Source organism: Anomaloglossus baeobatrachus, chromosome 7 (assembly GCF_048569485.1).
Source record: "Anomaloglossus baeobatrachus isolate aAnoBae1 chromosome 7, aAnoBae1.hap1, whole genome shotgun sequence".
Classification (NCBI taxonomy): Eukaryota; Metazoa; Chordata; class Amphibia; order Anura; family Aromobatidae; genus Anomaloglossus; species Anomaloglossus baeobatrachus.
The window spans coordinates 114,536,890-114,561,869 of NC_134359.1; positions in this window are offsets into that span (position 1 = coordinate 114,536,890).

The following is a 24,980-nucleotide window of genomic DNA, read 5'->3' on the forward strand; positions in this document are numbered from 1 at the left end:
GCACTGCAGACTAACGGTCACATGTGTAGAGGGCACGTAAGACCGCGTGGGATACCCAGTTAGCATCACTGAGGACCCGAGGACTTGTGTACACACACACACACACACACACACACACATAAGTTTGCCACTGACACTGCAGACTACCAGTCATGTGCATAGGGGGCATGTCAGACCATGTGGGCCACCCAGTTAGTGTTACCGGATGCCCGAGGACTGATAGGACAGAGACTGACCCTCACCGTGCCAAGACACAGGTGTGCCGAGATACGAATACCTGATACTGGCACCTAGCCCTGATTAACTCTGTCCTATCCACATACACACACCTGCCACAAACACTGCAGGAAAGATTGCGCTGGAACTCAAGTATACATGCAGCGCAGTCTTGGTAAGGAAATCCCAAATTAAACAGTAGGAAAACCAGAACATTATACCTACATGGCACACTCTAAAAACATAGAAAAACAGGAGAACAAAACAAGAGTATGGTGCAAAATGTATATTTTAATGCAAAAAGACTGGCACAATGTAGAGTCGGCAACACAATTCACTAGGCATGTGTGTAACAACAAATATAGAATTATAAAGCATGAGGTTAAAATTGCAATTGTTGTTGTCTATATCTGCAGTCTGCCACACGTTCGTAGAGGGCACGTCAGACCGCATGGGATACCCAGTTAGCGTCACTGTGCACCCGAGGACTGGTACACACACACAAGTCTGCTACTGACACTGCAGACTACCGGTCATGTGCGTAGAGGGTGCATAAGACCATGTGGGCCACCCAGCTAGCATTACCGGATGCCCTAGTACTGATAGGACAGAGACTGACCCTCACCGTGCCAAGACACAGGTATACCGAGATACGAATACCTGGTACCAGCGCCTAGCCCTGATTAACTCTGCCCTATCCATATACACACCTGCCACAAACACTGCAAGAAAGATGGCGCTGTAACCCAAGCATACATGCAGCACAGTCTGCTCACTGAGCTGCATCAATAGACAATGATGCTCACGCGCCAATGGGCATGGTTATGGACCTTTTATAGCCACTTCCCTGGCCCAGGCCACATGGCATGTGGTAATGGAGCTGGTTGCAGCCATCCTACGGCCGCCACGTCACCGCTGACATCACCGTGACCAATCAGTGCTCACCGCGTCAGCGATGACGTGACGCACATGTGCGATAGCGGTAATCCCGCACTTAGTGCCTGGTTAAGCTGCGGGAACCTGCTCATGCGCGGTAGCTCTACATGAGCACTTAGGCTCAGGATGGTACAAGACTCTAGCCACCTAATGCCTGTCAGCCCAACACCTCGAGCGACGGACAGGTGGCTCTGCGGAGTCGACCGATCCCAATATGGGAGTCAATGACGGGACTGGACTGTTTCGGGACTCAGAAGGACCCTGAACCATAACAGTGGGTCTCATAGACTCCTCCAATGACTAATCTAGGTCTTAGTGGCAGGTCTTACTAACTCCTTATTACCCCCGATTGCCACCGCACCAGAGTAATCAGGAAAAACTGGGTAAAGTGCTGGTAGTGTCACATCTAATGGATGTGGCAATTCCGGGTGGCTGCAGGCTGCTATTTTTAGGCTGGCTGGCCCAATAAGCTGTCACGCACTCGGGGCGGCTGCACTGCCCGTCACTCACTGCTCCGGTTCCCATGCGCCCTGCTCACAGCCGCTGTACCCGTCCTCCTCCAGCGGCGCCGCATGCACCTCCTGCCATCCGGGTCCAGTGTTGCGCTGTCCTTCCCGCTCTGTGTCCTGCACACCTGCATTCTGCCCCTCTCCTGTGTTTCCAGCTCTGGCGTCCGGGTCTCGGGGTTCGCGCATGCTTACTAGGGTGCGGGCGCACGCTCTCACCTTTTCGTAAAGGGCTAGCACCATTTATCCGGATATCGCTGCTGACAGGTACTGGGTACTTAAGACTTCCTTTTCCTTTGGGTGGTGCTTGTTCAACGTGTCCCTGTAGCCTGGTCTCTGTGCTAGTTGTTCAGGTCCCTCTGTGCTTCCATTAAATCTGTCTCTACCAGCAGATCCTGAGTGCCCGTCTGAGTATGTCCGGTCATCCGTCTCCTCTGGTCACCTCCTGTAACAGCCAGCTGCTTACTCCTCCTAATTCCATCTTCCTGCACCTGTCTTCAGTCCTGGTCTTCGTCCTGATCCCGCCAGTCTGCATCTGTCTCGGGCTAGTTACCCTGCTAATCCCGGCTGCTGTGCATTTAGGCCCTCTGAGGTTGCGCCCGACAGTCCCCGTTTATGGGTTAGCTCGTGGTTGCTTCCTCGGGGGGAGTCCAGTGCACGGTCCTGTGGGTCCCCTCCTGGATTGTCTTTACATAAGCATGGATCTCCTTAGCCTGAGAGGACCAGCCCCCAGCTGTCGGAGTTTATCTTGGCTGGGTATCAAAATTGGGGGGACCACATACCGTTTTTTTAAATTATTTAAATATTTTTTTTTAAAAAGCCAAATGTGGTTCCTCTTATTTTGATACACAGCCAAGATAACCACATGGCTGGGGTCTGGGAGCTGCATCCTGTAGCTGTGGGCTTTATCTGTGCTGGGTATCATAATATGGGGGGGTGGCATACGACAATTTATTTATTTATTTTTACTCCAATCTACAGTGACTCTTAGATAGGGTCTGTACTTGGAAGCAGTCAGACACGCTTTCACATAGGCTGGGGGCGCATCTGATTGCAACCAATCACAGATGCCAGGACTGCCAGTGGGCAGAGGAAGCAGTGAATATGGATGAGCAATAATGAGCGGCCCTGGAAGAAGATTAAACGATCGCGGGAACAGTTATAGCCTCACCCAAAACTCAGTGCTTGCTCCAATCCCCCTTATCATTTCTACCATCATCCTCATAGACTTATATGGAGAACGGCATCCGGCCAGAAATCCGTGATCAATTCTGGGCTGGAACTGGATTTTTTTTTTAATCTGATTTGATCCACCGGTCACGGTTATCTGTGAGTCCGCCCATCATTATTAATTTCAATTTGGAGAGTGCAGAGTTTCTATATACAGTATAAAGCTGAAAATGTGTTAGCAAGCAGGGATTTTGAACATTTTAAAAATTACTCTTGCCATAAAAATAGCTGTAGTGTAATAGTGGCAGACAATGTAGATTGTGTGTTAGGATAAGATGTAATGTAATGTGTAAGATGTAGAATGTTTGTAGAGAAAAGTAGGTAAAAGGTTAAGTCTGCCCAGCAACAGACCGCGGGGACAGAAACCATTAAGTGTTGGGACTAGCCCACCCTGAGAGGGATCAGCTGACAGGAAAATGACGATCTATTCTAGGAGTCAGTGAAGGCCTAATGAACGGACGTGATAGATGTACAGTCAGTCAGTCGTGAAGGTTGCATACAGTGGATGGTTTGTGGCAATGGAGCAAAGGAGAGTATTAAAGATAACATGATTCTCAAGAGAGGCTATGTGAATAGCATTGTAACTAGAGACCGATCTTTGAAGGAGTGGCTTCAGGGTTTGTCAATTGTCAATTGTCCAGGGTTTGTCAATTGTCAAGATTCTGGGTAACTTCTATTGTTGTGGGACTTTAGTGACCATGCACCTTCACTCTCAAGGTACTGGGTTAACCTCAACTGGCGTGTGACCAGCCTAGTCATGTCGTGTTTCTATAGACGTCCGGGCACTCAAGACTTTGCTATGGTCCTTATGGGACCCCTAATATGATCAGACATGGTAATGCAGGAAGGGTAGGTGACTGCCATGGTGTGTACTGTAATGCTGCATTTGGTTGCACTGGGACTCATCTGCCCACTTAGATCAGACATAATCTAGCGAAAAGTTGACTTGTGTTACTGAAAAGTGAAAATATAACGTTCTGGAAGAAGTCCACACACCCATACAGGACCAGGTATTTTGCGTAGCGTGTCGGGGCATCTGGAGTCAATTTCTCGCTCTCAACTACCACTTTGCACCAGTCTACAATAGCTTAAATTATAAGTTAGCTTTATTCAACATTGATCTTTCAACCTTTCAGAACCATACCCCCAGAAAATAATGCTCTTAGAGGCTGGGGCAACACAGCATCACACAGACAAGGTGCAAGGAAAAACATTTGGACACTTTATATGCAATTTGCTGTTGTGTGGCCATTTCAGAGCAATAATTTTGTTAAATTCCAAAACTAAATTACAGACAAGTAGCATACAAGACAAAGTTGCCAAGAGGCAAGATGAGCATTCTTCCTCATCCAGCAGGCTCTCTCAGGGGTAATGGCCAGGCAATGTCTCCTGACATCTCTTCTTTATATGCAGGGGGACACAGGCTGAGCATATAACATTCAGTAAAAAAAAAACAATCTCATATAGTGCAGCTTATGTAAAAAATAAAAAGATTATTCTTATTCCATAAATCATCTAAAACAATTGATTCACAAAGATGTACAGTAAGGGGTACTTTACATGTGCGACACCGAAAGCGCGATAGTACCCGCCCCAGTCGCACATGCGATATGTGGTGATTACTGCCGTAGCGAAAATTATCTCTACGGCAGCTTCACACGCACATACCTGCTCGGCGACGTCGCAGTGACTGCTGAACTATCCCCCCTTCAAGGGGGAGGTGCGTTCGGTGTACCGCCCCGTACTCGGCAGCCAAGCCGCTCAGATCCGGATCTTCAGTGGGTGGCTCGAGGGTCTCCGGACCCGGGGGTCCTGCAGTCACTCCAATCAAAAGGGGGTTTGTGGTTTGTGGACGTAGGGGTACAGCCAGAGCCGTGTTAAGTTCGTGACGCCACCCACGGGATGTGGTGAAGATGGACACCACCGCTGCAGTTACGGGACACCCGGGGGAGATGTTTGGCAGCAAGTTGTTAACCCCTCCGTGGGCAGGGATGGTGGCCCCGGGACCCGTTGGGGGAGTGTTTGGCGGTGCAGGGAGATGGGCGGCTGGAGGGCACTGATTTACTCACTATTAGTAAACACACGAGTCTCTGGTAAACCAAGGTGATGGTGGTCGGTGCCCGCAGCTGGCTGCAGTCTGGTCCCCCACCCGGTTGGTGGTCTCTGTCTTTCTCCCGCACCTATTTGTGATGGTGGACTACCTGCGCTTGCAACTTCAGGTGTCCACTCCCGGCTTGTGGTTGCCTGAGGAGCCCTTTGCCCGCATATGCTGGCCCGTGGGATCTCTGAGCCATGGCGGTCGCTTTCTATCCCCCTCGTTGGGCTGTTGCCTTCAGTCGGGACTTTGGGTGGGACAGGACCTCTAGTCCTGGCCGCAATCAGTTAATTAGCTAGCCCCCAGTAGCTTCTGGACCTAGCTTCAGGGTCTGAGCACCCCCCTTTGTGCTCCGGTTTCCGAGTTGGTTCCCCGGGTCGGTACCGGCGGGCCACTACCCTGTCCCAGTCCACCTCGGTTCCACCGAGCCGTCTTCCCGGCTCCTGCAGACAGAGGCCTCCGTCTGCCTCCTAGCTTGGGGTACCAGGGCTTCTACCCTGGCACCTGCTCAAATTGGTTTCTCTCCTTTGCTGAAGCTGCACACAGCTCCAGCCCACACACCTCTCCAACTTGAACTCTAGACTTGTTGTGTTGTTTTCCCGCCCCAGGCTATCTGAGACTCCTCGGTGGGCGTCTTCCAACTGCCTGGTTCCACCCCCTGGTGTGTCCATCAAGCCCTGAGGGGGTGACTAGGGTTTATGTGTTTGGCTGTATGTTACCTATGAGGGACAGGTGTAATGCGGGGCCCTATCTGTGACTACCTGGCTGGCCAGGGCGTCACATCGGCGTCACAGCGACGTCACCGCGACGTCACTAATCGGCCGGCCAATAGAAGCGGAGGGGCGAAGATGAGTGGGACATAACATCCCGCCCACCTTCTCCCTTCCGCATTGCCGTCGGGACGCAGGTAAGGAGATGTTTGTCGCTCCTGCGGGTTTACACACAGCGATGTGTGGAGCTGCAGGAACGACAAACAACATCGTACCTGCGGTCAACCCGACATTATGGAAATGAACGACGCTACACAGATCATCGATTTTCGACGCTTTTGCGATCGTTTATCGTCGCACCTAGAATTTACACATTGCGATGTCGCTACCGGCGCCGGATGTGCGGTACTAACGACGTGACCCCGACGATATTTCAGAAGCGATGGCGCAACGTGTAAAGCCCCCCCTGACTGTGTACGTTATGTGTATATGCATATTTTATAGAGTATATGCTTGTGTGCGTTTTTACTATGTATATGAGTGTGTAATGTGTAAATGAGCATGTATAATGTTTTAGCACATAAAATGTTCACATCAAACAGCAGGTATCAGCAGCTATATGGCATTTGCCTGTGGCATGCGACTAAAAATTATTATTCGAATTTCTTTTTATATCGCCATTTATTCCATGGTGTGTTACATGTAAAAAAGGGAGTACATAATTAAAACAAGTACAATAATCATGAACAATACAAGTCACAGAGAGGTACAGGAGGAGAGAGGACCCTGCCCGCGAGGGCTCACGGTCCAAAGGATCCAACAGAGTTGCATTTTTTATGACAGTAATGCCGCAGTCAAGTGGATAGATGATAAATTGTGATTATGGGCCAACCCATTTAGAATGAAGATCAATGTCTCTCTTGGCTCAGATGATAATCTTTCATTTCCTTTCACATTTTTCAGAAAAAAACTTTTGTGAAAATGACATCAAGTGGTTTATAGCAGAGCAGCACAATTCTCCATCACTACCAGCTCTGCTGCTGCATGAATTTCTGTAATAGATATTGATCAGCAAGACTCAAAAGCTCACTTGGGCATCTGGGGAAGAGAATAAAGAATCTTAAAACACTAATTCAAGCAACATTTTCAGCAGCAGGAAAATGGTTTCACTGTAGGGTGCTTTTAGCAAGTTACTTGTCCTGCTGCTATTCTGCCTGGATAGTTGCTATTCCTATTTACAGCTACGATACATTATACAGTACAATTCAAGATTACAGAACACACACAGGCACCTCAGAACATGTATTATTTTACTGTGAGTTATATATATACTAGAAAGTGGCCCGATTCTACGCATCGGGTATTCTAGAATTTACGTATTGTGTAGTTCATGTATGATTTTTGTTATATATATAGATGTTGTTGTGTGTACTTACCAAGTGTTTGTGTAGGGCGCTGTACATGTTCTGGGTGTTGTCTGGGTGTGGCGGGGGGTGAGAGCGGTGTTGTATGTGTGTTGCGTTGTTTGTGGAGCGCTGTGTGTCTGTAGCGTTGTGTGTGTGTGTTGCGCGGTTTGTGTGGGTGTGGTGTGTTTTGGGGGGAGGTATGTTTTGTGCAATGTGTGTGTTGTGCGGTATGTGCGTATATTTATGTATGCCGCGGTGTTTGTGTGTTGGGTGTTGTGTGTGTGCAGCGTTGTCTGTGTGTGTGTCTGTGTAGGGCGGTGTTTGTGGTTCCCAGTGTGTGTGTGTGTTGTGCAGTGCGCGTGTGTGTGTGTGTGTGTCTGTTGGGGGGAGGTGTGCACCTCCCATCGTGCTCCATCCCCCATGCTGCGCACCCCCCATCGTGCTCCATCCCCCATGCTGCGCACTCCCCATCGTGCTCCATCCGCCATGCTGCGCACTCCCAAACGTGCTCCATCCGCCATGCTGCGCACTCCCAAACGTGGTCCATCCGCCATACTGCGCACTCCCCATCGTGCACCATCCGCCATGCTGCGCACTCCCAAACGTGCTCCATCCGCCATACTGCGCACTCCCAAACGTGCTCCATCCGCCATGCTGCGCACTCCCAAACGTACTCCATCCGCCATGCTGCGCACTCCCAAACGTGCTCCATCCACCATGCTGCGCACTCCCAAACGTGGTCCATCCGCCATGCTGCGCACTCCCAAACGTGGTCCATCAGCCTCTCTGCCCGCAGCATCAGCCTCTCTGCCCGCAGCATCAGCCTCTCTGCCCGCAGTATCAGCCTCTCTCTTCCCAGCATCAGCCTCTCTCCTCCCAGCATCAGCCTCTCTCCTCCCAGCATCAGCCTTTTCTGTCCCTAGCATCAGCCTTTCTCCTCCCAGCCTACCCCAGCCTCAGCCTCCCCCAGCATCAGCCTCTCTTCTCTCAGCCTCCCCCTCCCAGCCTTCCCCAGGATCAGCCTCTCTCCTCCCAGCATCAGCCTCTCTCCTCCCAGCATCAGCCTCTCTCCTCCCAGCATCAGCCTTTTCTGTCCCCAGCATCAGCCTCTCTCCTCCCAGCCTACCCTAGCCTCAGCCTCCCCCAGCATCAGCCTCTCTTCTCTCAGCCTCCCCCTTCCAGCCTTCCCCAGGATCAGCCTCTCTCCTCCCAGCCTCCTCCAGCACGCCGTGCTCCTCTGCCGACACAGATCCGATCGCATACACACACATACACACACACACACACACCCGATCGCATACACTCACACACACCCGATCGCATACACTCACACACACCCGATCGCATACACTCACACACACCCGATCGCATACACTCATGCACACACACATTGACGATATTGCCCATACGCGCTCACACTCACAACATCCGGAGATACCACATGCTTCTGGCCATGTGATCCTCCGGCAGGTCCTGGAAGTTCACTGCACAGTATCGCCGCCGAGAAGCAAGCGATATCCCAGGATGTTGTGAGTGTGTGGATGCGATATGATGTGTGTATGAGGTGTGTGTGAGAGTGAGTGTGATCTGATGTGTGTGTGTGTGTGTTGTTATGTGTGTGCGTGTGTATGTTCCGCCGCTGCAGGACCTTGATGCGCTGGTAACTATGCTACCATAGTTACCAGCCTATCCCGTCCCCCGCTCGCACGGGAGCCCACACCAGCATACGGCGGCAATCCCAGCAATGTGAGGGTATGTGTCGGCTGGGTTGGTGGCGTACGCTGATGTGGGCTCCCGGGGGTACAGTTCTCACCTGGGAGTCGTGGCTCCGTGTCGGTCTTTTCGGGGAATGCGTGCGGGGGGCGGGGCCAGAGCGAGCGTGCATTGCGTGAGGGGGCGGGGCGTGGGCGAGTTGCCTGGGCGAGCGGCCAATCCGTGCGGGGGGGCGGGGCCATGGCGAGCCCAGCGGCCAATCAGCTTTGTGTCACCGTAAGGACACAATTTTGGAGCAAGACAGACAGACAGACAGACAGACAGACAGAATAAGGCAATTATATATATAGATATCTCACAGAGTATATGATTTTACTATGTGTATATATGAATATATACAGTAGATCTTAATATACCAATATTTTTTTATTTAAAATGTGCCTTCCTTGTATCATCTTTCTATCAAAATTATTTTTATATATTTTAGTAAGTAAATCCTATTTATTAGGACTTACAGTGCCTTGCGAAAGTATTCGGCTCTCTTGAATTTTTCAAACTTTTCCCACATTTCAGGTTTCAAACATAAAGATAAAAATTTTAATGTTATGGTGAAGAATCAACAACAAATGTGACACAATTGTGAAGTTGAACAAAATTTATTGCTTATCGTGCAATATTATTTGTCCCTTTACTTGCAGTGCAGCAAACTCACTCACAGAAGTTTATTGAGGATCTCTGAATGATCCAATGTCCTAAATGACTGATGATGATAAATATAATCCCCTGTGTGTAATGAAGTCTCCGTATAAATGCACCTGCTCTGTGATAGTCTCAGTCTTCTGTTTAAAGCGCAGAGAGCATCATGAAGACCAAGGAACACAACAGGCAGGTCTGTGATACTGTTGTGGTGAAGTTTAAAGCCGGATTTGGTTACAAAAAGATTTCCACAACTTTAAACATCCCAAGGAGCACAGTGCAAGCGATCATATTGAAATGAAAGAAGTATCATACCACTGTAAATCTACCTAGACACGGCCGTCCATCCAAACTTTCATCTCAAACAAGGAGAAGACTAATCAGAGATGCAGCCAAGAGGCCCATGATCACTCTGGGTGAACTGCAGAGATCTACAGCTAAGGTGGGGGAGTCTGTCCATAGGACAACAATCAGTCGTACACTGCACAAATCTGGCCTTTATGGAAGAGTGGCAAAAAGAGAACCATTTCTCAAAGATATCCATAAAAAGTGTTGTTTAAAGTTTGCCACAAGCCACCAGGGAGACACACCAAACATGTGGAAGAAGGTGCTCTGGTCAGAAGAAACCTAAGTCGAACTTTTTGGGCACAATGCCAAACGATATGTTTGGTGTAAAAGGAACACAGCTCATCACGCTGAACACACCATCCCCACTGTCAAACATGGTGGTAGCAGCATGATGGTTTGGGCCTGCTATTCTTCAGCAGGGACAGGGAAGATTGTTAAAATTGATGGGACCATTCTTCAAGAAAACCTGTTGGAGTCTGCAGAAGACCTGAGATTGGAATGGAGATTTGTCTTTCAACAAGACAGTGATCCAAAACATAAAGCAAAATCTACAATGGAATGGTTCACACATAAATGTATCCAGGTGTTAGCATGGCCAAGTCACAGTCCAGACCTGAATCCAATCGAGAATCTGTGGAAAGGCCTGAAAACTGCTGTTCACAAACGCTCTCCATCCAACCTCACACAGCTCCAGCTATTTGCAAAGGAAGAATGGGCAAGAATTTCAGTCTCTCGATGTGCAAAACTGATAGAGACATACACCAAGCGACTTGCAGCTGTAATCGCAGAAAAAAGGTGGCTCTACAAAGTATTAACTTAAAGGGGACGAATAATATTGCACTCCCCAATTTTCAGTTATTTATTTTTATAAAAGTTTAAAAAAAGCAATAAATTCCGTTCAACTTCACATTTGTGTCCCACTTGTTGATTCTTCACCATAAAATTTAAATTTTTATGTTTGAAGCCTGAAATGTGGGAAAAGGTTGAAAAATTCAAAGGGGCCGAATACTTTCGCAAGGCACTGTATTTAATTGTGAAGGTTGCAGCTTATCAAAAGTTGATAATTTGCTAGAGTGGTCTTTTGACATTGTTTATGCCACAAGACCGTCAAGGGATACATGACTTAGAGTATAGGAATGGTGTGGGTTCTGGAAGCATATATATAAGTTTATATTTTTTACATTTTTTGCAGCACTTTGTGGCTGCAAAAAATGTAAAAAATATCTGTCAGCAGGTTTTTGCTTTGTAATCTGAAGACAGCATGCTATAGGGGTTTAAACACAGATGCCTCTCTTATCAAGGTCCCTTCTGTTGTTTACCTGTAATGTTTGTTTTAGCTTCAATAGTTTATCATTGTGGAAAAGGCCAGCTACAGCAGCGCATAAGCCCTAGTCTGGTACGACCCTTCTGTGATTAGGAGCTCACTGTCTATAGACATTTTATATTGAGAGCCTGGTGTATACAGGGGCAGCTTTCGTACCTCTGCTGACAGATTCCCTTTTTGCTACCCCAACTGAGAGCAGCATTATGTAAGTCCAGAAATCCTGATTCCAGTGATATTTTCTGAATGATTTTCCGTATAACCCACCTCCACGACTGATTGGTAGCTTTCTTTGTACATGTACACAGAAAGCTGCCAATCACTAGTGGGGTTATACAGAGCTTATGAATATATGCTTGACTACCTGGTGTAACGTTAGTCACTACCTTACGGGGTCGCATGGACGGAAGGGTAGTCAGGAAAGGCGGGGTCTGGTATTATGAGGTCACGTATAATCATAAGGGACGTAGTCAGGTCACAAGCCGAAGGTCAAAATACCAGGAGAGCACGTAGTAAATAAAGGGAGCAAGCAGGGACGTGGTCACATAATGTTCCGGGGTCAAAGACATGCATGAGAACACGACAGGAATAGGGAGCGGGCAGAGAGAAGTCCAATAACAGTCCGGGGTCAGAATACCAAGATCAGAATACTAGCAGACACAAGCAAAAGCAACACAGCAGAGTCAGAGAATACAACTGGAAGAGTTCTGAGGGAGTATGTTCAGTAAAGAAGCCTGAGCAATTACCCATAAGATGCAACAGCTGAGTAACGAGCACCTCCCAGAACCAACCTGGACTCCAGTATAGTGACCAAGCTGCTAGTTCATTAACAAGGATGGCGCCGCGGAGCATCTCCAAGGGCAAGATGCTCTGCACAAAGGAATAGACACACTGCCAGATCAGTAAAGGCCCTGTCACACACAGAGATAAATCTTTGGCTGCAGTGAAATCATGTACATATTGTTCCATTTGTACACAGCCACAAACCTGGCACTGATTGTCCACAATTTCACTGCAACCACAGATCTGCCACAGATTTATCTCTGTGTGTGACAGGGCCTTTAGTGCCACAGAGTATCTCCAAGTCTGTGAGATGCTCCGTGTGGCGCCCCTGACCTGGTCAGGCACCACTGAGTACTGCACCCATGCTGGGGACAGTACAATACAGGTAATCCAGAAGGCTGACAGGGGTGTGGAACACAGGCGCATAGTAATCAGCTCTCACACATGTAACACATGTACCCATGAGAGGACCCCTGGGGATCCCAGGAGGGGGAAAAGCCTTGACCTTCACTGGAATAGTGGAGGGGGCCAAAAGCCTCCATCTCCTCTCAAGGGGTGTGGTAAGAGAATCTGGTTGCTAGGTGGCGTAGGCAAGAACAGGAGAGGAGGGGCAGTGAGTCAGTTAGAGCAGAACTCCATAGGGCTCAGTGAGGAGCAGACCTGTGGGGCTGTTGCTGTCTAACAGCGCCCGCGCAGTGGCTACTGACAGGGGAGAACGGTCAACTAGGAGGGCTACCCGAAATCCATCTTCAGCTAGAGAGAAGAGCACGGAGTGGGAAGTAAGGAGACTGCTGGAGAGTACCAGGCCCAAACGGGCGGCAGATCCCGAAGCGGAGATAGATCCAGCTTTCTTTTGCTAAACCTGCCGGTGTGGGGCTCTCAAAGCCCACACCACAACACCTAAAAGCCGCAGCCACGTAGCCACAGTTAGGGCCCATAGCTCACAGGAGGCAAGAAGCTGGAGTGATCTGGCCCAGGCAACAAGCACACGGCAAACGAAGGGGAGTGAGGCTTCAGCAACTTCCCTGGGTGACCCCCATAGGGACTCAAAGTCGGGGTCACCCCAAACCACCAAGGGCTAAGGAAGGCGAGTTAGTAGTCACCCTCACAAGTCAGCCTGAAGGACACCTGGTTCCCGCCTGGTTCATCCCAGCTACGCCCGGGTTACTCACCCTGCCACCTGAAGTGAGTAAAAACCCTGAAAGACATTCTGCCTGTGTGGAGTTATTCTGCGCCTTGTGGTACTACGCACCTACATCGGGCCCTGGGGCTTGCCTCACCCTCAGGAGGCTATTCCAACTAGCTGCACATACCATCAGCCCCAGGCGACCCTCAACCTGCAGTGGCGGTCCCTACTGGCCGCAATACTGAGAGTGGCGTCACGACAAGAAGAAGATCTCCTACCTGTGACCAGATCCAGCTGAGTGGAGTCCCTGAAGGTAATGCACCGACACAACACCTGTGGGGCTTCACAACTTCTGGCGTCACGAACAGGATAAGGACTAGACCTGTTCAGACAGGTGACCATGTGCCTGGGCGGTCCGCTTGGAAAATTGGAAGCGCCGCCATATTGCCACCATGAAAAGCGCGCTGAAAAACAACAGCAGCCCGCGCTGGGAGAAGTTACCGCCCACGAAGAGGTGTGGCTACCCAGAGATCCCCTGCAGAGTTCTGACCTTGCCAGCTATGAGAGTGGAAGCGTCCAGAGACGTCGGGACAGAAAGGGAGCCAGAAGCCTGCTGCTGGGAGAGGAGCTGCTGAAAGAGGCAGAGCAGAAACTGAACAGCTTGCTATCAGAGGCAACAGCGAGTCCACAGCTGGAGAGTCGTGCAGAAGAGGGCGCAGAAGAAATGGCGTCTGACCGCAGAAATCCAGAACCGGGCTCCGCTGCCTGGTGGTATCGGGAGCTGGCCCAGTTCTGCGACCGACTGGAGACCCGGGTTGTGGAGCAGATCCGGGAAGAACGAATGGAAATGCTGGAGATGACCGCGGCGGTTCGGGCCTATGAAAGGAGAGCCGCGCGCCGAGTGCCAGACAGGACGGCGATGACGCAGACCCCGATGCTGCCACCGGTGGGTGAGTCGAGTGATGCCCCGGCCAGCGCAAGTGCCCCGACCCCTGCTGCCACGCCCGCGGTCCCCGAAGAGGCGTCCGGTGCGGCGACGCTGAAGCAGGCCGCAGCCACGCCAGGTGCGGCCTTCCAAGCCCCAGCGGCCGCAGCGATGCCCTGCTCGGCCCACCAAGACCCGGTCCCTGCAGCGACGCCCAGCCCAGCCTGCACCGATTCCATCGCGACAGCGACGCCGATCCAGGCCGCCGCCATACAGGGCGCGGCCCGCCAAGACCAGGCCGCCGCCAAACAGGGCGCGGCCCGCCAAGACCAGGCCGCCGCCATGCCGGGCGCGGCCCGCCAAGAAGAGATTACCTCATCATTTACCCCGGCCTGCAAGGCCAGAGCAGACACCGCTCCCCAGTCCAAAGAGGTCCCTGCTAGGAAGACCCTGATAGGAGAGGACCCCGAATACTGGAAGCTGAAGGCTGACCTAGAGGCCCAGTTCCCACAAGAGATGGTGGATCGGTATCTGCTCCCTCCGCATACCCCCAAGGAGATTCCGGCAACCCCTGCAGCAACCACGCCAAAGAGTCCCCCGCCTGGGCCTGCTGAAGAAAGCCCATCCCCAGCACTGCCACCAAAGGAGTGCCAAGAAGCACTAAGGGGGAGAGGAGGCCAGGAAGCTGAGGAGCTGACTCCGGAGCCACCAGCAGTGGAGCAATACTCAGAGCCGGAGATGTTACCCTATTCCCGTTGGGATGAGGAGGACTTGACACCGTCTGCTGATGAAGACCAGCCCAGAAACCTCACCTGGGGCCCTGCAGGCATTGAGGTAACAGCCCAGCAGAACCCAGCCCGCAAGACCAGGCGTCGCAACAGAACAACGCTGTCCCCTGCACCACAGTCTCCAGAGCAGAGAGAAGTCACAGCCAGAGACCTACAGGAGAAAAGGTTACTGAGAAGGTCCAGAGCCCAGGTCAGAGGACCCCTTTGCAGAGGAGTAGTGGAGGATTTCAATTTGAGAAGTGGATATGGATTTATTGTAGCCCCTGGTATCAAAGAAGGGATATTTGTCAACAGAAGAGATGTTAGCGCTCATCTGCCTAGAGGACACCCTGGCAGAAACCTAAAGATGGGGGATTCAGTACAATTCACTATGCATGAAGGCGAAAGAGGACTGTACGCGCTTGACGTAGCACTATGTACCAGCAAACCTTACAGCCACCCCATGCTACAAGAAAGAAAAGACAGAGATAAAGACACAGATGAAGATCAAGAGAGAAAAGACAAGGAACCTACAGATGAAACTACCTCAGACGACGACAAAGAGCAAGAAAGTAGCAGGTGCCGCAGCCCAACAGGCCCAAGCCCTGGTGAAATGGAGGAGTAGAGAAAAGTAAAGTAAGAAGAGAAGTTAAAGTTTTGACCAGTTTGTTTTGCAACGTTCCCAAGTTTAAGCATGTGCCCACAAAAACTATTGTGAGAAAACCATAAACCTTAAGGCTATGAACTGGCTATAGCCACAAACTCTCGCAGTGTAAATAGTTACACCAGAGGGCACCACCGCCACCAGAGTCAGCCTGTTTAGGGGCTTGGCTCGTCTGCAACCAGGAGGAGCCCGTCCGTATATAGGGCCTTGGCTCACCTGCAACCAGAGAGCATGCCTGTTTATGGGGCCTGGCTCTCCACCACAAAGAGGGTACCTGGTCAGCACCAACTGTGGAGGCCGCCTCTGCATCCTGCCAGAAGAGGCTGAAGGCGCGGATCCACCAGGCCAGGTATACCCTGAAACCACCAGCCCATGTAAGCCGCCTCTACATCCTGCCAGAAGTGGCTGAAGCCGCGGCCAACGTGAAAGGGTTTTGGGTGGGTTAACGGACTTGTGGGTGGAGGGTGGTGATGTATGGTACCTGGTGGTTTTAAAAAATGTTTTACATGTTTTAATGTTTTATGCATTTTAAAATGTTGTCTTGCAGCCCGAGGACGTGCTGGTGATAACTAAGGGGGAATGTGGCGCCCCTGACCTGGTCAGGCACCACTGAGTACTGCACCCATGCTGGGGACAGTACAATACAGGTAATCCAGAAGGCTGACAGGGGTGTGGAACACAGGCGCATAGTAATCAGCTCTCACACATGTACCCATGAGAGGACCCCTGGGGATCCCAGGAGGGGGAAAAGCCTTGACCTTCACTGGAATAGTGGAGGGGGCCAAAAGCCTCCATCTCCTCTCAAGGGGTGTGGTAAGAGAATCTGGTTGCTAGGTGGCGTAGGCAAGAACAGGAGAGGAGGGGCAGTGAGTCAGTTAGAGCAGAACTCCATAGGGCTCAGTGAGGAGCAGACCTGTGGGGCTGTTGCTGTCTAACAGCGCCCGCGCAGTGGCTACTGACGGGGGAGAACGGTCAACTAGGAGGGCTACCCGAAATCCATCTTCAGCTAGAGAGAAGAGCACGGAGTGGGAAGTAAGGAGACTGCTGGAGAGTACCAGGCCCAAACGGGCGGCAGATCCCGAAGCGGAGATAGATCCAGCTTTCTTTTGCTAAACCTGCCGGTGTGGGGCTCTCAAAGCCCACACCACAACACCTAAAAGCCGCAGCCACGTAGCCACAGTTAGGGCCCATAGCTCACAGGAGGCAAGAAGCTGGAGTGATCTGGCCCAGGCAACAAGCACACGGCAAACGAAGGGGAGTGAGGCTTCAGCAACTTCCCTGGGTGACCCCCATAGGGACTCAAAGTCGGGGTCACCCCAAACCACCAAGGGCTAAGGAAGGCGAGTTAGTAGTCACCCTCACAAGTCAGCCTGAAGGACACCTGGTTCCCGCCTGGTTCATCCCAGCTACGCCCGGGTTACTCACCCTGCCACCTGAAGTGAGTAAAAACCCTGAAAGACATTCTGCCTGTGTGGAGTTATTCTGCGCCTTGTGGTACTACGCACCTACATCGGGCCCTGGGGCTTGCCTCACTCTCAAGAGGCTATTCCAACTAGCTGCACATACCATCAGCCCCAGGCGACCCTCAACCTGCAGTGGCGGTCCCTACTGGCCGCAATACTGAGAGTGGCGTCACGACAAGAAGAAGATCTCCTACCTGTGACCAGATCCAGCTGAGTGGAGTCCCTGAAGGTAATGCACCGACACAACACCTGTGGGGCTTCACACTCCGCATAGTGAATTGTGACACCTGGCAGCAGATTTACTAGTCCTCTACAGTAATGATAATCTCATGCTAATAAAAAAAGAATTTAATCAAAACTACACTAGGCAGCCATCTAAGTGACATATCACTGGAGGAAATAGGGTCTCGGCCCTACATCATTCTGCTCTCAGATTAGGTGGCAAAAACCTGGTGACAGATTCCCTTTCAGGAGTTGTCCAATTCATAAGAGTTTGTTAAGTATTATGGTCATATCTTTATATACTTTTTACTACTACATATGTAGCACCCAGGGATATGAGGTACTTGGTTCCGGGCAGTGTCTCTACAGGGAATGTTACGATGGTGGCCGTTACCCGGTTCCGTGCCCTGGGCCCTTTTTGTAATGGGGAATATTTACAGGGGAGTTGTGAATAAAGTTATTCGTGACGCCGCTTGCGGTGATGCGGCTAAGAGTAGGGAGCCGCCACTGCAGGTTTTGCTGGGGCTGATGGAATGTGCAGCTCTGATGACTTGGGCCCTCCGCAAGCAGGGTATTACCCTAGCAGGTGTATGGTGCGGTGGGCGTCGGAAGAAGGAGTCCAGACAGGAATTCAGTGCAACTGGTTTACTCACTTTAGATGTTAACTGGTTACAAGAGATGAGCCACTCCCCTAGAGTTCGAGTTTGGTTCGTCAAACAAGTTCGTCGAACGTTCGACGAACGTTCGATGAACCAGTTCGAACCCCATTGAAAACAATGGCAGGTAAACACAAACACATAAAAACACATTATACATGTACACATACAGTTAATAAACATTGCCATAACACTTACAGGTCCCTGCGACGCGTCCTGCACTCTGTCTCCCGCCGCTTTTCCTCCCGGTAACCAGCACTGATGATAGGACCTATCGTGACGTCAAAATAGCATGTGACCAGTCACATGTCTATTATCTCATTGGCTACAGACTGGTCACATGGCCAGACGTCATGCTAAGTCCTGTCAGTGCATCTCTCCAGTACGCGGTGCTCGTTCCAGCATCTCCGTGTACCGGTGAAATGCTCTGGCATATGGTCGGCTTCCCCGTTCCTGCATGTGGGCGCTCTTTACAGAGTCAGCCCACATGCAGGGACTGGCTGCCACAGCCGGTAAATAGCGGCACCGGGAATCACGTGATCGGAGATTGCCGTTGCTATAGTAACGGTGGCAGCGGTGATGTCACTGCTTACAGCCCGCAGCCTCTGCTCACTCACTGAGTGATTAGACTGCACGGAGCAGCAGCGTCTTCCTCCCATGCAGTGTTGTCTGATGTAGCAGAGCTGCATGGGTTGAAGGAGAAAGAAAACAATAGACCAGGATCGTGGAGGGCTGACAAGGAGTAATAAACATGGAGTCTCTAATGTGTCTGTGTATTTATTTCTATTAAAGTATTTTTTCTCTGTGTGGTGTTTTTTTTTTTTAACCCTTTATTGGAGATTCTTAATGGCTGGGTCAAACTTGCCTGACATTAGAATCTCTGGCTTAATACTAGCTAGTAAAACAAAGCTAGTATTAACCCCATTATTACCCAGCAAGCCACCCAGCTTTAGGGCTGCTGGAAGAGTTGGATACAGCGCCAGATGATGGCGCTTCTATGAAAGCGTCATTTTCTGGGGTGGCTGCCTGCTGCAATTCGCAGCAGAGGGGCCAAGAAAGCTCGGGCTAACCTATGCTGCGGATTCCAATTCCCAGCTGCCTAGTTGTACCTGGCTAGACACAAAAATTGGGCGAAGCCCATGTCATTTTTTTTTTAAATTATTTCATGAAAAAAAAGGGCTTCCCTATATTTTTGGTTCCCAGCCGGGTACAAATAGGCAGCTGGGGCATGTGGGCAGCCGTACCTGTCTGCTGTACCTGGCTAGCATACAAAAATATGGCGAAGCCAACGTCATTTTTTTGGGGGGCAAAAAACTCCTGCATACAGTCCTGGATGGAGTATACTGAGCCTTGTCATTCTGCAGCTGCTGTCTGCTCTCCTGCATACACTAGTGAATGGAGCATGCTGAGCCTTCTAGTTCTGCTCCCCCCTGCCTCTCCCTCCAGCATACAGTCCTGGATGCAGCATGCTGAGCCTTGTAGTTCTGCAGCTGCTGTCTGCTCTCCTACATACACTAGTGGATTACGTATGCTGAGCCTTGCAGTTCTGCTCCCCCTATCTCTCCCTCCAGCATACAGTCCTGGATGGAGGATGCTGAGCCTTGTAGTTCTGCAGCTGCTGTCTGCTCTCCTCTATACAGACAGACAGCAGACAGCAGCTGCAGAACTACAAGGCACAACATACTCCATCCAGGACTGTATGCAGGAGTTTTCTGCCCCCCCCAAAAAAAATTACGTGGGCTTCCGCCATGTTTTTGTATGCTAGCCAGGTACAGCAGGCAGATACAGGCTGCCCTCAACCCCCAGCTGCCTATTTGTACCTGGCTGGGAACCAAAAATATAGGGAAGCCCTTTTTCTTTATTAAGATTATTTAAATAATGTAAAAGAAAAAATGACGCGTGCTTCGCCCAATTTTTGCGTCCAACCAGGTACAACTAGGCAGCTGGGGACTGGAATCCGCAGCGTTGGGTGCCCAAGCTTTCTGGCACCCCTGCTGAGAATTGCAGTCCGCAGCCGCCCAAGAAAATGGCGCTTTCATAGAAGCGCCATCTTCTGGCGCTGTATCCAACTCTTCCAGCTGCCCTGGTGACGGGTGGCTCGCTGGGTAATAATGGGGTTAGGGCTAGCTGTATATTATCAACTGGCCCTGAGCCCGAAATTCATGGGTGTCATGCCAATATTAGGACATGGCCACCATGAATTTCTAGTACAGTATTGATAAAAAAAAAAACACAACACACAGAAAAATATTTTTATTAGAAATAAAACACAACACAATTAGTGACTCCATCTTTATTGAAATAAAGAACCCCCCTCCGCAGTAATCCTGGGTCAAGGGTCCCGCGCCGTCCAATCATCCGGATCCACTATCATCTGATCGGTTTGCTAGAAGGCAAAGCGATTAGATGATGTGTCAGGTTCAAGGGGCCTGCATCACATGACACAGCAGCTGATTGTATAAACGGCTTTTATACAATCAGCTGATGCATCAGTGCAAAAAAAAAAACTACACTATTCGGTGCAGACTCCTGTCCGACAGCAGCAGCTGATAGTTTAGCCGGGCCCGGGTGCGGTAAAAAAGCCGGCCTCACCGCAAGACTAATAGTGTCAGCTGATTTCGTCAGGTTATCGCATCAGCTGATCATTGCCAGGTCTGAGAGAGAGAAAAAAGAGAGAAAAGAGAGAGAAAAGAGCAGAGAGAGAGGGAGAGAAAAAAGAGAGAGAAAAGAGGAGAGAGGGAGAGAGAGAGAAGAGAGAGAAGAGGAGAGAAGAGAGAAGAGAAGAGGAGAGAAGAGGAAAGAAGAGAAAGAGGAGAGAGAGAAGAGAGAGAGAGAGAAGAGAGAAGAGAGAGTTGAGATAGAGGAGAGAGAGAGAAAAACAGAGAAAAAAGAGAGAGAAAGAGAGAGAAAGAGAGGCAGAGGAGAGAACGAGAGAGAGAGAGAACAGGAGAGAGAGAAACAAGAGGAGAGTAAGAGAGAGAAGAGAGAGAGGAGAGAGAGAGAAAGAGAAGAAAGGAGAGAAAGAGGAGAGAGAGAGAGAAAGAGAGAAAAAGAGAGAGAAAGTGAGAGAAATAAAGAGAAAGAGAGAGAAAAAGAGAGAAAGAGAGAGAGAAAGAGAGAGAGAGAGAAAGAGAGAGAGAGAACAAGAGAGAGAGAGAACAAGAGAGAGAGAGAACACGAGAGAGAACAAGAGGGAGAGAGAAAAAGAGAAAGAGAGAGAAGAGAGAGAGAAAGAGAGAGAGAGAAAGAGAGAAAGAAAGAGAGAGAGAACAAGAGAGAGCGAACAAGAGAGAGCGAACAAGAGAGAGAAAGAGAGAGAAGAGAGAGAGAAAAGAGAGAGGAGAGAAGACGAGAGATCAGAGAGAGGAGAGAGAGAGGAGAGAAAGAGAGAGAAGAGGAGAGAAGAGAGAGGCGAGAGAGAGAAAAAGAGACAAAAGAGAGAGAAAGAGAGAGAAAGAGAGAAAGAGAGACAGAGAGAGAACAAGAGAGAGAGAACAGGAGAGAGAGAACAAGAGGAGAGAAAGAGAGAGAAGAGAGTCCATGTCCTGAGTGGCGGCTACTTCCCAAAGAGCTGGAATCAAGGTCTCATAACGCCCATCTACAAGAATGGAGACCGGTATGACCCAGCAAACTACAGAGGGATCTGTGTCAACAGCATTCTGGGAAAACTGTTTAACAGCATCATTAATAAAAGGATTATCGCCTTCCTCACCCAGGGTGACGTCCTCAGCAGAAGCCAAGCTGGGTTCATGCCAAACCACCGCACCACGGACCACATTTACACCCTGCAAAGCCTCATCAAGACCCACGTCCACGGCAAAAAACAGGGGAAAATATTTGCATGTTTCGTGGACTTCAAAAAGGCATTTGACTCAGTTTGGCATCCAGGCCTGTTCCTGAAACTTCTGGAGAGTGGAATAGGTGGCAGAACCTACGACGTGATCAAGAGCTCATACACTGAGAACCGGTGCAGCGTGAAGGTGAACGGAAAGAGGACGGCTTTCTTCCGACAGGGCCGTGGGGTCAGAGAGGGCTGCAGCCTGAGTCCAACTCTATTCAACATCTATATAAATGGACTAGCAACAGCTCTAGAGTCCTCCCCCACTCCAGGCCTCAGTCTGCATGACCGAGAGGTGAAGTTCCTGCTGTACGCAGATGACCTCCTGCTACTCTCCCCAACCGAGAAAGGCCTCCAAGATAGCCTGGCAGTACTGGAAACATTCAGCACTACATGGGCACTTCCCATCAACCAAAAGAAGACCAAAGTCATGGTGTTTCAGAAGAGGAACCAGAACAAAATAAACACTCCCTCCTTCACATTAAATGGCACCACGCTGGAGAACACCAGCAGCTATACCTACCTCGGTCTGGAGCTAAGCAATAACGGGAGCCTCAAGCAAGCAGCAGAAGCCCTGAAAGGAAAAGCGTGCAGAACCTTCTACGCCATCAGAAGACAACTGTACCACCTCAAACCACCTGTGAGAGTCTGGCTCAAGATATTTGACAGCGTCATCACCCCTATACTGCTATATGGCAGCGAGGTATGGGGCCCAGTGACCTACCCAGACTAAACAAAGTGGGATTCCAACCCTACCGAAGTCTTCCACATGGAGTTCTGTAAATATCTCCTCCAAGTCCATCGCAGCACCTCAAACATAGCCTGTCGGGCAGAGCTGGGCCGATTCCCCTTATGGTTCACTATACACAAGAGGGCGCTATCACACCAGGCGCGCATACAGAACAGCAACCCCGGCTCCTACCATCATAAAGCCCTGCTGAGCCGGAGCCCAGAGCAAGCCAAGAACTGCGGCAGCCAAAGTCAGCAACACACCCTGACAAAAGCCCAAATAAAAGAGATCTCTGAGAGCTGCAAGATGCAATACATAGAGGACTGGAAGAGTGAATTAGAGAACGCCCAGAAACTCACCATCTACCGGTCACTGCAAAGGGACTGCACTCTGGCCCCATATCTGGAAAGGCTACGCCACCCCAAAGACAGGCAGACCCTGAGCCTGTACAGACTGAGTGCCCACAGCCTAGAGGTGGAAACAGGGCGGCACCGACAGACATACAAGCCGCGGGAGAACAGACTGTGCCAGCACTGCCAGCAGGGGGCTCTGGAGGACGAGACGCATTTCCTACTGCACTGTGACAAATACTCAGCAGTGAGGGCCTCCCACTTCCAGAAATTTACCACCCATACCCCGGGCTTTCCATCCATGGACGAGGACATGAAACTCCGCTTCCTACTGGGGGAAGAGGAATCAATGGTGGAGATCGCCGCCCAATATGTCACCACGTGTCATAAGCTGAGGGGAACCTAAGACCCCTAAATGGACTTTCAGAGCCCAAATTGTGCCCCCAACTCCCCATAACCCTGATCCCCTCCCACCACACTTACTGTATTTCTCCTGCTTTGGCAACACTAATTGTATTTTGGTCCTGCCAATAAAGCATATTTGAATTTGAATTTGAATTTGAGAGAGAAGAGAAAGAGAAGAGAGAAAGAGGAGAGAGAGAGAAAGAGAGAAAAAGAGAAAAAGAGAGAGAAAGAAAGAGAAAGAGAGAGATAAAGAGAGAAAGAGAGAAAGAGAGGAGAGAGAGAAATAGAGAACGAGAGAAAAGGAGAGAGAGAACACGAGAGAGAGAGAACAAGAGGGAGAGAGAACAAGGGAGAGAAAGAGAGAGAAGAGAGAGAGAGAAAAAGAGAACGAAAGAGAGAGAACAAGAGAGAGAGAGAACAAGAGAGAAAGAGAGAGAAGAGAGAGAAGAGAGAGAAGAGAGAGGAGAGATAGAGGAGAAAGGGAAAAAGAGAGAAAAAAGAGAGACAAAGAGAGACAGAGAGAGAACAAGAGAGAGAGAACAGGAGAGAGAGAAGAAGAGGAGAGTAAGAGAGAGAAGAGAGAGAGGAGAGAAGAGAAAGAGAAGAGAGAAAAGAGAGAAAGAGGAGAGAGAGAGAGAAAAAGAGAGAGAAGAGGAGAGAAGATGAAAGAAGAGAGAGAGGAGAGAGAAGAGAGAGAAGAGAGAGAGAAAGAGAGAAAAAGAGAGAGAAAGAGAGAAAGAAAGCGAAAGAGAGAGAAAGAGAGAGAGAGAACAAGAGAGAGAGAACACGAGAGAGAGAGAACAAGAGGGAGAGAGAACAAGAGAGAAAGAGAGAAGAGAGAGAGAGAAAAGAGAGAGGAGAGAAGAGAGAGAAGAGAGAGGAGAGAAAGAGAGAGAAGAGGAGAGAAGATGAAAGAAGAGAGAGAGGAGAGAGAAGAGAGAGAAGAGAGAGAGAAGAGAGAGGAGAGATAGAGGAGAGAGAGAGAAAAAGAGAGAAAAAAGAGAGAGAAAGAGACAGAAAGAGAGACAGAGAGAGAACAAGAGAGAGAGAACAGGAGAGAGAGAACAAGAGGAGAGAAAGAGAGAGAAGAGAGTCCATGTCCTGAGTGGCGGCTACTTCCCAAAGAGCTGGAATCAAGGTCTCATAACGCCCATCTACAAGAATGGAGACCGGTATGACCCAGCAAACTACAGAGGGATCTGTGTCAACAGCATTCTGGGAAAACTGTTTAACAGCATCATTAATAAAAGGATTATCGCCTTCCTCACCCAGGGTGACGTCCTCAGCAGAAGCCAAGCTGGGTTCATGCCAAACCACCGCACCACGGACCACATTTACACCCTGCAAAGCCTCATCAAGACCCACGTCCACGGCAAAAAACAGGGGAAAATATTTGCATGTTTCGTGGACTTCAAAAAGGCATTTGACTCAGTTTGGCATCCAGGCCTGTTCCTGAAACCTCTGGAGAGTGGAATAGGTGGCAGAACCTACGACGTGATCAAGAGCTCATACACTGAGAACCGGTGCAGCGTGAAGGTGAACGGAAAGAGGACGGCTTTCTTCCGACAGGGCCGTGGGGTCAGACAGGGCTGCAGCCTGAGTCCAACTCTATTCAACATCTATATAAATGGACTAGCAACAGCTCTAGAGTCCTCCCCCACTCCAGGCCTCAGTCTGCATGACCGAGAGGTGAAGTTCCTGCTGTACGCTGATGACCTCCTGCTACTCTCCCCAACCGAGAAAGGCCTCCAAGATAGCCTGGCAGTACTGGAAACATTCAGCACTACATGGGCGCTTCCCATCAACCAAAAGAAGACCAAAGTCATGGTGTTTCAGAAGAGGAACCAGAACAAAATAAACACTCCCTCCTTCAC